The 16369-nt window shown below is 40.9% G+C and overlaps 1 protein-coding gene and 1 long non-coding RNA gene across 2 annotated transcripts in view; both read right to left on the minus strand.

Moving 5' to 3' along the window:
- sez6b (seizure related 6 homolog b) overlaps window positions 1-16369 on the minus strand; it is a 141285-nt gene that overhangs the window by 87436 nt on the left and 37480 nt on the right. The gene's annotated exons all lie outside the window — the stretch shown is intronic.
- LOC139614556 (uncharacterized) lies at window positions 12733-16107 on the minus strand. Its single transcript, XR_011687075.1, has 3 exons — window positions 15735-16107; window positions 15247-15540; window positions 12733-15159 (listed from the first exon to the last, which is right to left on the minus strand). It is a non-coding gene; the product is annotated as an uncharacterized lncRNA (long non-coding RNA).

Consider the following 16369-nt stretch of genomic DNA (forward strand, 5'->3'; position numbering starts at 1 on the left):
TTTGTTCGAGTGTGGGAGGAAACCGGAGCACCCACACAGGGAGAACATCATCTACACCACCCTGCCCTCACCCTGATACTGCTGAAGTCCTTATCACACAGTTCAGCCATAACAAGGATTTCCAAATTAAAGGTAATCTAATATTTATAATAGAAAATAATAAAAGCCTCTTATTTTATATTGCATTGATTACTATTGTGTATTCATCTTTTTTACCCTTTATTGGAATCATGTTCAATTCCTGTGTGTTTTTAGGGAAAATATTGACTTGAAAAATTTATATAGATTCTTTTTTTTGTTTCTTAAATACAAAAATGTACACAATCCTTCTCTAATCAGACAGTAATGCTTTAGTCTCTTTGTAACCTGAAATGCAAAACACAGGGCAATAAAGTCCATAAAGCACCCACTGCTGCTAATAAAGCTTACTTGTGAACCCAAGAATAACCGACAGCAATCAATGTGTGATGAAAGTGTCGAGTTTGCGTTAACAAAAAACAGGAAATTGAAACAGAAGCACAAACATCATTAAAATATACCAACTAGTGTTTTCAGGAGCTTTCAACCGCTTCTTAATCGTCTTACAGTAATAAGATCTGAATTTGATTTGAATATTAAGAATTGAACCGAGAAAGAATGAATGAAACAATGCCCAGTTCATGCACAAATGCAGCACATTTTGTTTGTTTTGGATTTTTATATGAGGCAGAATTGATTGCAGAGCCACATCTCGCTCTTTCTGAACGTGAGCCAGACTCTTAATCCAGTCTTGCCTGGAGCAAAATGTTCCCACTTTAAAATTTCCCCTCAACGTATTGATCCCACTCCCAACACCCACAGCCGAGGACACTAATTCATTCAATCTTAGCAGGTGTAGGCTGCCGCCATCATATCACGACACAAGCCTCTCGGCCTCCCTGTGGCACCACAAACGTTACAGGAGTCAGAACCCGATGATGATAAAGTTTGTTTTAGGAGAAACAGCTGAATCCCTTTTTATCCAAACACAGACATCTGCAACAAATAATGAAATGTAAAATGTATTCTGCTTTTCTGGTTGTACACCACATGCTGGTCGACCTTGTTTAAAAAGTAAAAGCCTTAAACCATCAAATTAGATTGGATGGTGTTTTGGAATATGTGTTTTTGCATGTTTTATACAAAAAATGCTTTTTCAGTTATAAAAATGCAGAATGGCCCAGTTCATTCACCATATTTCATTCACTTTTGACACTTAAACACACATGACTGATAATGGCTCTAAGTTCTGAGAACAGTTTTGAATATGGATGATAATGGAGTGTTCTCATTTAATAATGTACATATGCATATATATACATATATAGTTTTTTCCAATTCTCTTATACAACCCATAGGAGTGTCTCCTGAAATAGTGCTCCTACAGCAGCAGGCGAACCAGACCGCAGTTGTCATGGTTACAATAATAAACACGCAGATGGTACCAAGACCAGCATACACACCTCTGTCGCCATGGTTACCTTAATAACAGTCGTGGCTTGGTTAGATGTAGGAAAAGATCATGGTTTGGGTTAGAATAAGTTCTTCCTCATCATTAGATTATCTTTGTTGTCATGGTAACAATAATAACAACGAATGGTCATGGATAATAGAAACAACATAAACTGCTCTTGTCACATGGGAATCGAACACCGCTCTCCTGGGTCATATTCATCCATCCACCTCAACCTCCTCCTGACGTGGACTCTGTCGCTCTATAAACTACGTCACCGCACTTTTTCCTTTGCTCCTGTCATCATTACTACGACCACTAGATGTCGCCTAGCAACAGAACCTAACTATGGGTCATAGTGACCTGCTGACAGACGACCTGTGGGCTGGTTTGTTACAGGACGGTCTCTACTGTACAGTTACTAATATCATTACTCCTGTTTATACTAATCCTACCACTGCGACTATTTGTGCTCCTGCTGTTCAGCCACGGCTACTGTTACAGTAAAGGTACCACAGCATTTGTGATCAGTCGTGGCCCTCAGATATCTTTGTAACTGGCGCTGTGAGGCAGAGTATTGTTGCCCACACGTCTTATTCTCCTGAAAGCTGTTAAAAAGTCTCCTTTCCTCTCTGACACCTCCGCAAAAGGTCACTCTCTCATCACCATAATGACGAAGGACAAGGACGAGGCAGAGTGGATCAATAGGCAGCTCCAGCTCGTATCAGTGTAGATGCATTGATCTGTGGCTCACAGAGAAGACGTGTGATGCTCTGTGCGAGGAGACTGCCTGGCCTGTTTTTCTAGCAGCAGATGAGAGGAGCAGTGGCACATCTGAATATCTGCAGCAGGCAGCCACTCAGTACTATAATACTGTAAAGCCTGGACAGTGTACATGCGTACATATGATAGAATATTAATGGAAGTAGTTGGTCCATAGTTGATTTCTAATCATTTTGTAAATATTCCTCTTAGTCTTTAAATTTCATTTTTAAGCTTTAAGCTTCATTGATTTTCCACAAATGAGAAATTATAAGTTGTTTTTCCAGAACCTCATCAATAATATGTGGATAAAAAGAGTGTGGACCCATATATTGCCACATGTATTAAGCTTTATCCATGAATGTTTCAATTTTGGTTGAATTAAAGGTCCCATTTTTAAAAAATTTCCAGTGTTTTATTTGAAGTGTTGATATTTGTGGTTTTAAGAACAAAAAACATCTCAGTGTAGTATTACATCTCCTCTCTTCTCTCTAGTAACAACGTGTCAGTCAGCCAATCAGAAGAGAGGCTTAGAACCTCTCTTCTGATTGGCTGACTGTTTTCTGAGTGATCTAATAAAAATATAGCAGATTTCAGGTAAACACTCAGAGAAACCAAATCCTGCAAGGTTGGATGATGGGTCCAGGTGGGCGGGGCTTGGGGCATGGCTGAGAGAGGTGACTGCTTTGTTGTGACATCACAAAGTTGCAGAAGTCCTGACGGCTGGTTTTAAGGCTCAGTTTCTGAATACAGGCTGTGTGCATTTCTCTGTGGACTGAGGCTTTGATACTTTCACAGTATTAATATAGAACCTAGACCTGCTTTATAATCACAAACACATGGAAATTTAAATTTATACAATATGGACCTTTACATTTTTTTTAATAAAGTTTAATGTGAAAAGCACACACATAAAAAGAGCATCAATGAGCGTTTTCTACAAAACAAAAAGCAGTCCAGTTATGGAAGATATAAAATGCCTAAATTAGCACAAATGAAACATAGAAATATAAAACACATTATTCTATGTATTTCATGTATTTCCTTTTTGTGTATCCATTTCAAATGTCATAATTTAATCGAAAACATGTTACTTGTGCTCACATGGTACACGCCCTAACCACTCGACTACCGGGCCGCCCACATGTTACGTTTTGTTAACAACTAAATGAACTGTTTTTCCCATCCTGAAGAACCAAACCACAGAGGACAGTCCTCACTGATGTGTCATCCAGACGGTCTGACTGATACCTGCAGGCTAACACCACAACGAAACAGTTAAACAATCTGCCAGCAGCTAATTGACATCGTGTGTATCTTTGTCACCAACTCTGTTCAAACCTTACGTCCTGAAATGCTTTTCTCGCCCCCACCCCACACCACCACACTTTACATCTTTGCTTGTTTCGTCACAAACGTTCACCCTAGAGCTACCGATTAGCAATGCCAGCTCTTTGTGAAGCTGTACAAAGCCTGAGCAATTAAAGGTTCTTCTCTCGCTTAACAAGCTCTAATCCAGACATGCTTTTATTGCATTTGATTTTGCTCGCTGCTTGTGCCAGAAACGCTGAGAGACAGGGACCCTGTTCTTGCTCTAAGTGTAGCAATAATCAGTGAGGATTCAGACTCAGCTCAGGTTCTGGCGCCTGTCACTTTCCCAGCCACAGTTGGCAAACAAATTAATGTAAAAAAACAAAGAAACCCTAGAGAGAAGCCTGGATCCACCTACCAAACAACAGCAAATGGAAATTGTTTGGCAGCCTTACACTTCAGCAATGCCAGGAATTGTGATTTAGAGGGAAAGCACTTGCTGAGACATGACAAAGCAATGCTCTCTATGCTGGATATGTCTGACCTAGCACAAATTCATTCAGACCTATGGAAATGACTGGATGCTAACAGAGCAGAGATTGATAACTGGGAGTTGTGGCGAGCTCACAGTTGTATGCTGTTAACAGTGAAGTAAAATAGAAGCGGCCACTGCCAGTGTCTGTGTGCAGAGATAAAACAAGCAGGGAGCGATTCTATTCTTATAGTAAAACCTGTTTAGACACAAGCTGCAGGTTTGTTTACCACCTCTGCAAAGCCATACATTCAGTTCCTAAAAAGCACAAGTAATCCCATGTTTAGATTTATTCAATATGAAAAACTCAACATTCAGAAAATCACATTCTTTTTTCTGTGCATTAAAATGTGCAGCCGGCCTCATGCATCCTGCTCACTTTAATTATCCTTGAGATGAGTCTAGAACTTGACATTGGTCCACCTGTGGCAAACTGAACTGACTGGACATAGTTTAGAAAGGTTCTAAGGTGCCTCACACATTGCATATCAGGACAAAAACCAAACCATGAAGTACAAGGAGCTCTCGATAGACCTCTGTGATTAAAGTCAGGGCATAAAACCATCTCTGAAGCTTTGGGGCGATGGTTCACCTTTCAGCACAATGACCTGAAGCAAACAGCCAAGAAAACGCTGGAGTGGTTTTGAACACATCTCTGACTGTAGTTGAGTAGCTCTTAAACCCCATGGAAACCTGCATGGAGAGACCTGAAGATGACAGTTCACAGGCACTTCTCAACCAATCTGACGGAGCCTGTGAGGATCTGCCAGCAGGAATGGGATAAACTGCCCAAACCCAGGTCTGCAGAGCTAAGGCTGTGGGATGGGCATGGTTTGGTTGGGTTTAAGCACAAAAACTACTTGGTAAGGTTCAGGAAAAGATCATGGTCCAACTACTTCCTTGGGGTTCGAGGACCCTCGTCATGGTTACAATAATAAACAAGTGAACCTCAGACTCAGACACCATCTGAAAAGCAGTGGCCAAAAACCAAGGAGCTGTTTTTCCAAGGGAAACTTGGCCAAGGCAGCTCACAATTACCCAAAAATCTTACAGTGCTATGATTCTGAAAGGCTTTTAAGACATCTACTGTCAGGATCGGTCCTCAGAGCCTCAGATGGACGTGAAAAACAAATGTTTGATAAGTTGTTTGTTGTAACGATTTAAGTCTTTGATTACTCAGAAATGTACAGGTTCAGTTCAGCTTGATGGATGTGCTCAGTTTCTCACTTCCTCTTGGCGACCAGGTTTAAATTTGATCAAAGGCGGTGCAGATGTTGATATAAAGTATTCACAGCTGGTTTACACTTGATATTGGAAATAGTAGTTAGACAAAACAATCCCAGAGCTTTTGACCACATCACAGGGTCTTCATCAGCAGAGTTAGATAGTTAGATCAGTTGTTGATATGTATCTGTTACCAGTGCAGCTAATGAGGCTGTGGAATAGTTCAAAGCTTGGGAAAACATTGATGCGTGACATTTGAGGAATTTCTTGAGTCAGTTCTTTGCTGTTGTTTTCCAGTTGGTTGTTTCCACCCCGTCCTACATGGTAATTTGGATATGTGATTAAAGGTGTGATTAAATGGTCAATTCACCCAAAATGCACAAATATTCTTTGATATTTTAACAGTTTTCTAAAGACATTGTTATAAAGACTGTTGACAGCTTGCTTTGTGGATTAACAAGAGTAACACTGTTTCTGCAAAGACATGTTTGAGGCCATTTTAGACCTTTACTTCACCAGAAGATGACAGGAAATGAGGTGAAGAGACAAGAAAGGCCCCGAGCTGCTGGAACTGAAGATGTTGTGGTTCATGGTCTGTATCTTAAGCCCTCAATCACAGGAGGCCCCTTTATATGTTAGGTGGCCTTTCGTGTGTCTTTTCTTTGATAGTGCAGCTGTAAGAGCCGGCAGCTGCTGGCTGGGTCATTGTGCATGTAAACATCACCATTGACAGATTGACAGACATTTATTCTGACTGTAGTGTGACCTGTGTTCAGCTCAGTCAGACTTCTGATCACGTTGAGTCTGCGTGGTGTCTGCTGCCAGTCTGTCAGCTGTACTGCACTCTACTGCCGGTGTCCAGCAGCTTCAGTCCATTTGTCACCTTGGATCTGTCCACCTACTGTCTGCATCAATCCTCAGATCCAGACAGAGACTATTTGACTTCCACAGGGGCTGGAGGGAACGGAGAGAGGGAGCGAAAGAGAGGGGCTGCAAAAGAAAACAACCACCAGGAAAATAAAAAGTAAATAAATAGAGACAAAGAGTGAGGTGGAGGACAACTCAAGGAGGAAACAAATATGAATGGATCGGAAAAATCATGAAGCAAAGTCATTACTTAGGCTGTGTCAGGAAGCCGCAAGCGAAATAATCAGCGGCAGAATGCTGTAAATGTGGAGGAGGAGGAGGTGGTCATATACAAATGAGACACTGGCAAGCTGCAATCCAATTAGATGAAGAAGTATGAGGGGTGGTGAGATGTGGGACCTGTCAGCAGCTGGCAGCTTTGGGGGAAGATCAAGCACTTCACCACTTTGGCTGTTTACTGCCAGCACACGTGATGGATCACCTGACACACACACACACTCATCACAATGCACACAACACACATTCTCCTGTTAGCATGCTAAATAGGCTAGAAATATCCTTTATAACAGGCTCCTCTTGAAACACAGTTGTAAACATTTATCCTAATTCAAGCCCATGTACAGAAGTAGATCTGTGTCAAAATAACTGAACAAAATCTCTCAAGATTTAAACCAAAAAATAAATTAATTAATTAATTGAAAGTGATTGAAAATAATTTGAAAAAAAGAAAAATACCTCAAAGCCAAAAGCTACACGAAAACTAAAGAGTTTCTTTCAGACTTACGCCACTTTCTGCAGCTCCACCATCTTTTTTTTCAGTTTCGCTGCTAAATCTTTCAGTTTCACTTCTGACACAGAGCTCTCATGTGGCCAGAATGTGTGTCCAACCCTATTGGTCAGCAGGTTTTTGATTGATAGCCAGCAACCAGGAAGTGGTGTCACTATTTATCTTATATATTATGTGACTCTACATGTACAGATAGACAGGGAGTGCAAAGAATGAATGTGGCAAGTAGCTGTGGCACCAACATTAGCCTGTTCTGCCATCCAGAGCACTCCTTAAATACACTGCATGCACAAAACACATTGAGATCTGCTTCAAGGCCTGTTCTGAATCTGGACACTATTACGTGGCACTGTCCTCCTCTGTCTCCCACCTTTCCGGCCACTTCCCAGGGTCCTTTTTAAAACAAACAATCTTCAGGACAAAAATAAAAGGATTTGGGGACAGAGAGTTTGGAAATAGAGAAGAGAGACGGACATGACTGTGTACAGTGAGATAAACCCCCCAACTTATTCCAAAGAGAACCACAAGAGAATTCCATTTGGGGATTCAACACAGTAATCCCCCTTCTTTCATACAAAACCCCCCACTGTCTCCCCACCCTCCGGTCCATAGCATGATAGAGCTGCTGTCATTAATTCTGTAGAATGGAGCGAAGATGAGAAAGGCAGCAAGTCCCAATCTTCACAGCCACATATATGGAGCCTGGCCTCCTTTCATCTCCCCCAGACAAAAACACAAAGATACTATCTGCTTTGCCTGAAACCCATTTCTCTGTACCATTAGGAGCTGAAATGGGTCCTTCAGAGGACCTGTGGGCCATCAAAGCCTATATGTTACTGAGTGATTCACCTGCATGAGCGTTTTCTGCTCATAATCTGACTGAAAAACCAAACTGGTTTTAAACCAGTGAGTGGGACTGGTTTGCTGACTGTCCAGTGACAGAGACGATAAAATGTTTTATTTCCCTGCATCTTTTTATAAATCAATTGAAAATATTTGAACTCCATGTTTCAGATAGCAGAGCATGTGATTACTCATTACAATACTTCAATACCTGTTCACTGGCAAGACTGTTAAACACGAGCCCGCAGGTCGTCTGTCAGCAGGTCACTATGTTAGGTTTTGTTGCTAGGCGACATCTAGTGGTCGTAGTGATGATGACAGGAGCAAAGGGAAAAGTGCGGTGACGTAGTTTATAGAGCGACAAAGTCCACGTCAGGAGGAGGTTGAGGTGGATGGATGAATATGACCCAGGAGAGCGGTGTTCGATTCCCATGTGACAGTAGCAGTTTATGTTGTTTCTATTATCCATGACTGTTTTTTTTTTTTTGTAACCATGACAACAAATGATGTCTAATGTTGAGAAAGCACTTTTTTCAACCCAAATCACTGTCTTTTCCTGAACCTAACGAAGCCATGACTGTTATTATGGTAACCATGGCAATGATGATAGATACACCACTGTAGGTACAGTCTGTGTGTTTATTACTGTAACCATGACAACCAAGGTCCAGTACGCCTGCCGCCGTAGGGGCGCTATTTCAGGAGACACTGCTATAGGTCGTATCAGAGGCTTGAACAAAAGAGCTGTGTGGTTGCTCAGGTTGGAGGACAGGATGGAAAAATGACACCAGGTGCAGCGATCTCTCCTCATGACAGCCAATCGAAGACACTGGTGCTCAAAACCTCACCCTAAGTAACCAGTTACAAAATACTGTGTCTTATTTTCTTATAACAAATTAATTTAGTTATAAACACTGAAAACAAAATGTTGCTTCTATGAAAAATTTCACAAATCTTTTAACCTCTCCATTTAAATCCATCAGAGATCATTGGATTGTGATTTATTCTGACAAAATGAATGTTTGGTTAAACCTGATTATTTTCTTTTTGACTTATTTTTTAAACGGCTAAATTGGCTGTATGTGATTTTCTAGTTGTGTTTGGATGAGTTTCTTCTGAAGGAGATAGTGTTGGCTCCTCTGGCTGCATCCATGGATTAAATAAATATCAGGGGGGGAAATAGGGGGGAGAGGCAGAGTACTGATGATTCAGCACATCAGCTCCCCTCCAAGTCACGAGTGGCTGCAGCGCAAAAAACTTTTGTATTATTTAATATTAACCTGCTTTCTTTTCACCAATTAAAATGAATTCCTATAAAAACCCTTTTACTGAGGAGGAAATCTGTGTCTTTTGTAAATGTAATTAACTGTAGTTTCTACAGATGCAGCTGCGATGCCATGAAGGTTGCAATGTTGTGTATTTACCATGTGTGTATAGTTATAGCACAAAATATATAGACGTGTGCTCTCAAAGAGAGAGAGAAAACGTGCAAAATGTAAGCTCTAAATCAATATATGGCACGTTTAGAAGCAATAACATGGTTCCCCGGGAGGGAAGACAAAAGAGGAAGAGAGTGACTCTCACAGTCTCGAAGCCAGCTCTATTTCCACTGCTGGGAATGCTGCTGATGCTGCGCTGTGTTCCACATGGCTGCCCGCCTTCGCCAAACTGACAGCCACAAAAATGAGTGTTTACTGCTCTCCGACGGAGCAAGATAAGCCCACAGATGGGCCTCTCCCCTCCAACAGATCGAGAGAAGAGCCGTCTCAAAGTGGCAGAGGCCTGGATGGAGAAGATGAAGGGGGGTGATAGGGAGGAGGAGAATGGGGTGTGGTGGTCTGCTGTGTGTGTGCGTGTGTGTGTGTGTGTGTGTGTGTGTGTGTGTGTGTGTGTGTGTGTGTGTGAAATGCAAGCTATTACATGTGAAAACAACAACTTCACATATGATGAATTTATATTTAGTCATATGTGTTTGTGTATTTTCAAATGGAGATATTTTAATCCACAAGATGTATTTTCACTGTTCACATTTTCAAAGACTGAGTCAAAATCACAAAAGCATGGATGCAGTTTCTTTTTTTTTTTTTTTTTTCTTTTTTACAGATATCTGAGTTAAAGAGACAGCGTGATATGCTTATACCTCCAAACAAAACATGAATAACAATCATGGATAATGGTGAATAATAATTTATAATATATAATATAATTTTCATATGTACAGTAAGATATTTAAAATAAATAATATAGAGACTATAAATGACTATAATTTATTTTATTACAAGAATTACAGATGGAAAAAAAACATCAGTGCAGTAAGTTATGGTTATCCATTATGAAACTGAGGTAATTTTAGTTATAATTTAAACGTTGGAGAGCTTTAGACAGTCCACAGAGTCCCTTATTATTATATTACTGTATTAGCATTTTCTGACCTTGACATCATTTGTCAGTGTATCTAAAATCAATACTTTGGTTAAATCGGGGCTCAAAAACTGCTTAGTTAAGGTTAAGGAAGTAGTGTTGTCATGGTTACGCTGATTTTTGTTGAACAGTTAATAGTCACATGTTTTGTTGACCCAACCACCTCCGTCCTGTATTGTCCTGCAGCAGCAGTAACAACACCACAGTGCTACAAGACTTACTATTCAATCAGTCACATCTCATTTTACTCATCTGACCAATGACAAACACAGTCTGTGCTTTGTTTCAGGTGATACACTGTAGGACATTTGCAGAAAGTTAAACTCCCCAGCGCTGCACTGCTGTTGTGCAACATTCTCATTCCTGCTTCCTGACTATTAGTAGCTTCATGTCTAAGGCTGCATCCACACAAATATGTTTTTAAACTCATTTAAAATTTGCATTTGCTATGTTTGCACCTCATCAACCTAAACTACAATGCAACATGTATAAGGAATTACAGTCTCGTTGTTTTTAGCTGCTGTGCAGTTAAATTCTGCATTTTAACTCTACAACTGTCTTTTCTGCTCCTCGTTCGTAGAAGTTTGTACAACTAACCACCTGCAGAGAAGACAATCTGCTTCCTGTTTACACTGGTACACACAAGCCCAGTGTTCATGAATGGTCACATGACGGAGCAACAGCATTTTACAGCTATGTATCCTAAGATCTGAAGATCCAGACTTCAGGCTGCCAGCCCTCAATGGATCCTCAGATCACAGTAAACTCATTATTTCACACTATAGCAACCTTTAATGAAGATATTTGCCTGGTACATGAATATTTAAAAATGGATGAGCAGGAATGGGACCAATTATGACCAATGCAGCTTTAACCTGGAGCCATGAAAACACAGAAGGGATGTCCGCAGGTGAGGGGGTGGGGGTTACATTCAGATGTGCTCTTAGCAGTTTGAGGAAACAGCTGCTTTGGCAAGTGTGAAATCTGAAGTGAAGCCAGTGGACTGGAAGGGAAAGGACTGTCAACATCCAGCGCCTAAGAGAGCAGAGGGAGCCCAGATGAAACACTGGCACTGTAAAGATCTTTGAACCTAAGATGGAAAGGGACACTGGCGGCAACAAGGGCACTCAACGGGAAAATAAGCCATACGCTGATGTTTTACAAGGGTTCCAGTCATGTTTCACCAGCCAGGATGGAGGCGATCCTTGATTTCCCAAGTGTAATTTTTAATCACTGAAGTGTGAGGGAAGGATGGCTGCAGGGATTAATCCTTGAGAAAAACAAACAAGCAAAGCCGGTTGTATGTTTAGGGGTGAATTTAACCATCATGTTGAACAGTAAAACAATTAGAGCAGAATGCTTAGAAGTGAAATGAAAAAAGGAAGTATCTCAGTCTGGTGTGATTAAAAACCTCTCCCACAAAGAAATCTGCATATCAGTGCAGTGACCAGAATAATTCAAATATTTGAAGTAGGCACAAAGAGTGGGCGGTATGTGGAAATAGCTTTTGAATTATCAGGAGCAGAGAAGGGGAAGGAGGGAGGCCTCATTTGCCTTTTGTCTAAGAGGAAACCATCAGCAGCAGGAACAAGTGTGCAGCTTCCTGTCGGTCTTATCGGGGCGTCAGACGAAACCCGATGAGCACTACCTGGTGATTTCCCCAGCACACAGGAGATAACTGACAGCAGACAACCGCTGATTCAATCGCACACAGCCATGCAATCTTGCCCCCTCGAGTCCCTCATCTTGCAGCGACAGGCAGCTACACTGGGTGGAGATAACAAGAAAGTGAGAGTGGAGCCGGGGAAGCCCGGCTGCAGTCCACATGGATACGTTTCTCTTAGTGGCTGTGTGCAGTTTAATCAGACACTGAAGAAGTGCAGATAGAACAAGAAGCTACAAGAGGAGGGGGAGATGGAGACTAGATGTTGGTGTGACAGCTGTACCAGCGCCGACAACTTGTACAGATATGTCAAAACAAAGGACAACATCTGTAGTCATAACGAGCTGCTGCTGCTTTCTGCTATCTTCTCAGTATGGTCTTTACTTTTCTTTGAATGTGTTTTTTTTTTTTTTTTTGCTTTTACCTGCTTTGAAATATCTTTGGGAGCAGCTGATGTTGAAGTTTCATTAGTATTTTTTTTTTTTCAAAGTGCTCCGTGCTCATATGCACATAGACGTCTCTACATGGTGCAAAGTCATGTTCAAATTGGCTGAAACTGAGGCTGCAGAATTTGCATTTGCTGTCTTTATTTCCCCAAAAGTTGAATCTGAATTTATGTACTCAATTTTAAATATGAGCTTTTATTTTCAATTTACAGGTCCCAAATTGAAAAAAATGAGAGTTCCATTTTCTTTTTTGATTGTAAAGCAGGTCTAGGTTCTATATTAATACTGTGAAAGTATCAAAGCCTCAGTCCACAGAGAAATGCACCTTAAAACCAGCCGTCAGGACTTCTGGTACTTTGTGATGTCACGCTGAAGAGAGAAGAGAGGAGATGTAAAACTTAGCTGAGATGTTTTTGGTTCTTAAACTACAAATCTATCTTCTTATTAATATCAACACTTTAAATAAAACACCAGAAAAGTGTAAACTGTGGGACTATTTCCAGCAGCAGGATGGTGTAAATGGGTCGAGTCAAAATAAACTACAGTGTGTGAGTTCACTGTGATCTGTGTCATAGGGGAATAAAACATATCAGGCCTGGATACACACACAAAAGTTGTTAGTAGGATACATTCATTGTTGGGTTGTCTCTGCACATGGGAAATAAAGACTATCACCAAATGTGACGTCTCAAATTAAATCCAGATTCAAACAAAAAAAAAAAAAGTTCAAAAAAGTTCTATTTAAAGTATCTTGCATTATAACCCAGAATTCACTGGTGTTTGTACAGTCTGTTTATTCTGTTCATTCTCTTTGAAACACATGTACACAGGTGTCCCGGGGTGTGAAGTCAGTGTTGTGAGCTTTTTTTAATTTAAAGGTCCCATATTTTACACATTTCCTCCGTTTTATTTGAAGTTGTGATATCCATAAGAAGATATATTTGCAAGGAAAATTATAGTTTCCTCAGCAGATAAATAAGAGATCAGCTTTTCTTTAGGTTTCAAGCACTAAGATATAACCAAAGCACATCTTCTATACTGTATAATTCTAAAAAAAAAATTAATGAAGTTGTATTTGAAGCAGAATCAGATGTTTTGTACATGTGTGATTCTGATTTCATTGAGATCTTTTGTGATTTATATCCCTTGTTGTGTTATTGTTTCCCATTTGGCTGAAACAAACCAGCAGCAGAACACAATAAGACGCTTCAACTGCAAAGACAACGTCCTTAATTCATGCCAACAAAGTTTTGGGTCTAGCTCAAGAAAGCAAACACAATTACCAAATCAATTATGTTCTGCTGATTAGTCTTGATTTATAATTACCGAGCTCGGGGCCGCTCTGCATTTTAACATTAATTCAATAAGCTTGTTTGTGCACTGCGCTGGCTTGCGGCGGCAGATTGGCAGTTGGCAGGCTGTGCAGGTGCACGTCCTCGGCCTCCGCCTCCCTTCCCTGTCTGACCGACAAAGAGGCTTGTTAGACAAAGTCACAGGGATGGACGCTCAATCTGAGGTAGCTGAGGAGTTACGACCTGCAGCACAGCAGTGAGATGAGTTAGACATATATGACAAAATTTAAGAGACAAAACCAGACAGTGCCGTCTGTTATTCCTTTACACCAGCTTATAATGAGGTGGAGCGTGATCAGCAGTACAGGCTTCAATTAATATGGGCTTATGGAAGTCAGTATTGATATGTATATAATGACAATATTGATACCAAATATATCAGGCTCACGTTTAATATCCAAAGATGTGACAGCTTTATAGCCGAAACCTCAAAGACCAACACAGCACAGAGCAATTAAAGAAACTGATCCAGGTCTGTGAGGATGAGCAGCACAATAAAGGACCACGTCAGCATTCTGCATGTTTTAGCCCAGTGATTACAGTGCTCTGTTTTTAGATTGATTTCCAAGTAGACATAGTGTTCATCTGCTCTACTGCCATCTTCAGGACGAGACCAACAAATGAGCCCACAGGTCGTCTGTCAGCAGGTTATTATGACCCATCGTTAGGTTTTGTTGCTAGGTGACATCTAGTGGTCGTAGTGATGATGACAGGAGCAAAGGGAAAAGTGCGGTGACGTAGTTTATAGAGCGACAGAGTCCACGTCAGGAGGAGGTTGGGGTGGATGGATGAATATGACCCAGGAGAGCGGTGTTCGATTCCCATGTGACAGTAGCAGTTTATGTTGTTTCTATTATCCATGACCGTTCATTGTTATTATTGTAACCATGACAACAAATGATGTCTAATGTGGAGGAAGTACTTATTTTGAACCAAATCACCATCTCCTCCTGAACCTAAACAAGCCATGACCGTTATTATAGTAACCATGGCGACAAAGGCAGATATGCCACTCTGGGCACAGTCTGTGTGTTTATTACTGTAACCATGACAACCAAGGTCCAGTACACTTGCCGCCGTAGGGGCGCTATTTCAGGAGACACTGCTGTGGGTCGTATCAGAGGCTTGAAAGAAATGACCTGTGTGGTTGTTCAGGACGAGGAGCTGTTGACCAGGACATAGTTTTGAATTTAGTCTCTCTGCTTTTCAGCAACAGCAACTTTAGAGCATGAAGATCTATTGTTGACCTTTTGTGGCTGAATATATTCAGTCTAACTCTTTCATATTGTGGGGTGTAATGACGGTTTACTAGAGGAACTTTCGATGGCTGCTCCCAGCGTGTATCGAAGTTCTCCGGACATGGATCCTGACTCAACTGTTGAAGGTGAAAACGTCCAAGTGAGTCTGAGCCATGTATACAGGCTGAAGGCAAAAGTAACAGGAGTCAAACCTGAGGCCGGATTATTGAATGTCACCCCCTCTGAAAATGAAAAAGAAGACAAGGCCCAGTCAAACAGAAAATAACAGGAGTAATGCAGCCACTGTGAAGAACATTTGGTTGAGTTACCCTCTGAATGTTCAGTCTTCTCCATTTTTCCTGCTGCTACAGTCGGAAGGAAAAGCAGCTGGACAACTGTATGTGGCTTCATCCATTATGCAGGACTGTTAAAAACCCGGACTGTTTTTACCTCCGTAGCAAAGACTAAATTTAGGTTGGAACAAGTTCACTACCAGGAGATATCAGACAATTCAGTGAAGAAATGTTCGAAGATCCTCCTCACAGCAAAGTGGAAGGTGTGGAGTTTTACCAGGTCTACAGCTCATCCATCCTTTATTCATTTATGAATAAACAGTTTCTCTGCTGGATGAAATCGATGGAAGTAAAAACATAAGCATTCTGGTGGATTCTGCATCCTGTTTCTCTCAAGCAAGTTTTAAATCTGTGGAAAATTATTTCATCCAAAAGTGAAAAAAAAGCTAACTCTGCCTGTTTGAAGTACAAAAGATGAATAACTGTGTTCGAACACATCAAGTGACAGAAATTAAACTCCTCACCATTCCTGTTCATCTCCTCTGTCCTGCCTAATAAAAATAAAGTCAGCAGTTTAAATCACATTACCTTCTAATTAATTCTGGAATAATTCAGTTTCTACAGCATCATGTTGTGTTCTAGGTTACAACAACAAAATGTTCTGAATTAACTGCAGCTCTCATTCGCACCTTTTCCCTTCAACATTTTCATGAATTATTTCCTTTGATCACCAAAAAAAAAAGAACATGGTTTCAGTATGAAGTTGTGCATGAGTGTAGTAGTGGAGGCAAATCTACAAGGTCATCAGATCAGCACCTTCTCAAAAACTGGTGTTTGGCTGAGTTGGTCCCATGATGGTGAGACGGCTCAGCACCCACAAACTCAACAAAGCCTTTCAAAGCAAGCTACACTCAGCAACATGTTCAAGGGCCCACATTTTAATGTTGATGTACATGAGAAGATATATTCATGGTTTTAAGAACCAAAAACCATCTCCGTGTAGTTTTACACTCCTCTCTCAGGCTTCTCTCTGGAGCTCTAGTAACAACAGGTCAGTCAGCCAATCAGAAGAGAGGATCTGGGCCTCTCTATTTTCTCATTGGTGGAATAAAAATATAGCAGGTTTCAGGTAAACACTCAGAGAACCCAAATCCTGCAA

Source organism: Trachinotus anak, unplaced genomic scaffold, assembly GCF_046630095.1.
Source record: "Trachinotus anak isolate AG129_WGS33_773 ecotype Australia unplaced genomic scaffold, CSIRO_AGI_Tana_v1 ptg000034l, whole genome shotgun sequence".
Taxonomy (NCBI): Eukaryota; Metazoa; Chordata; class Actinopteri; order Carangiformes; family Carangidae; genus Trachinotus; species Trachinotus anak.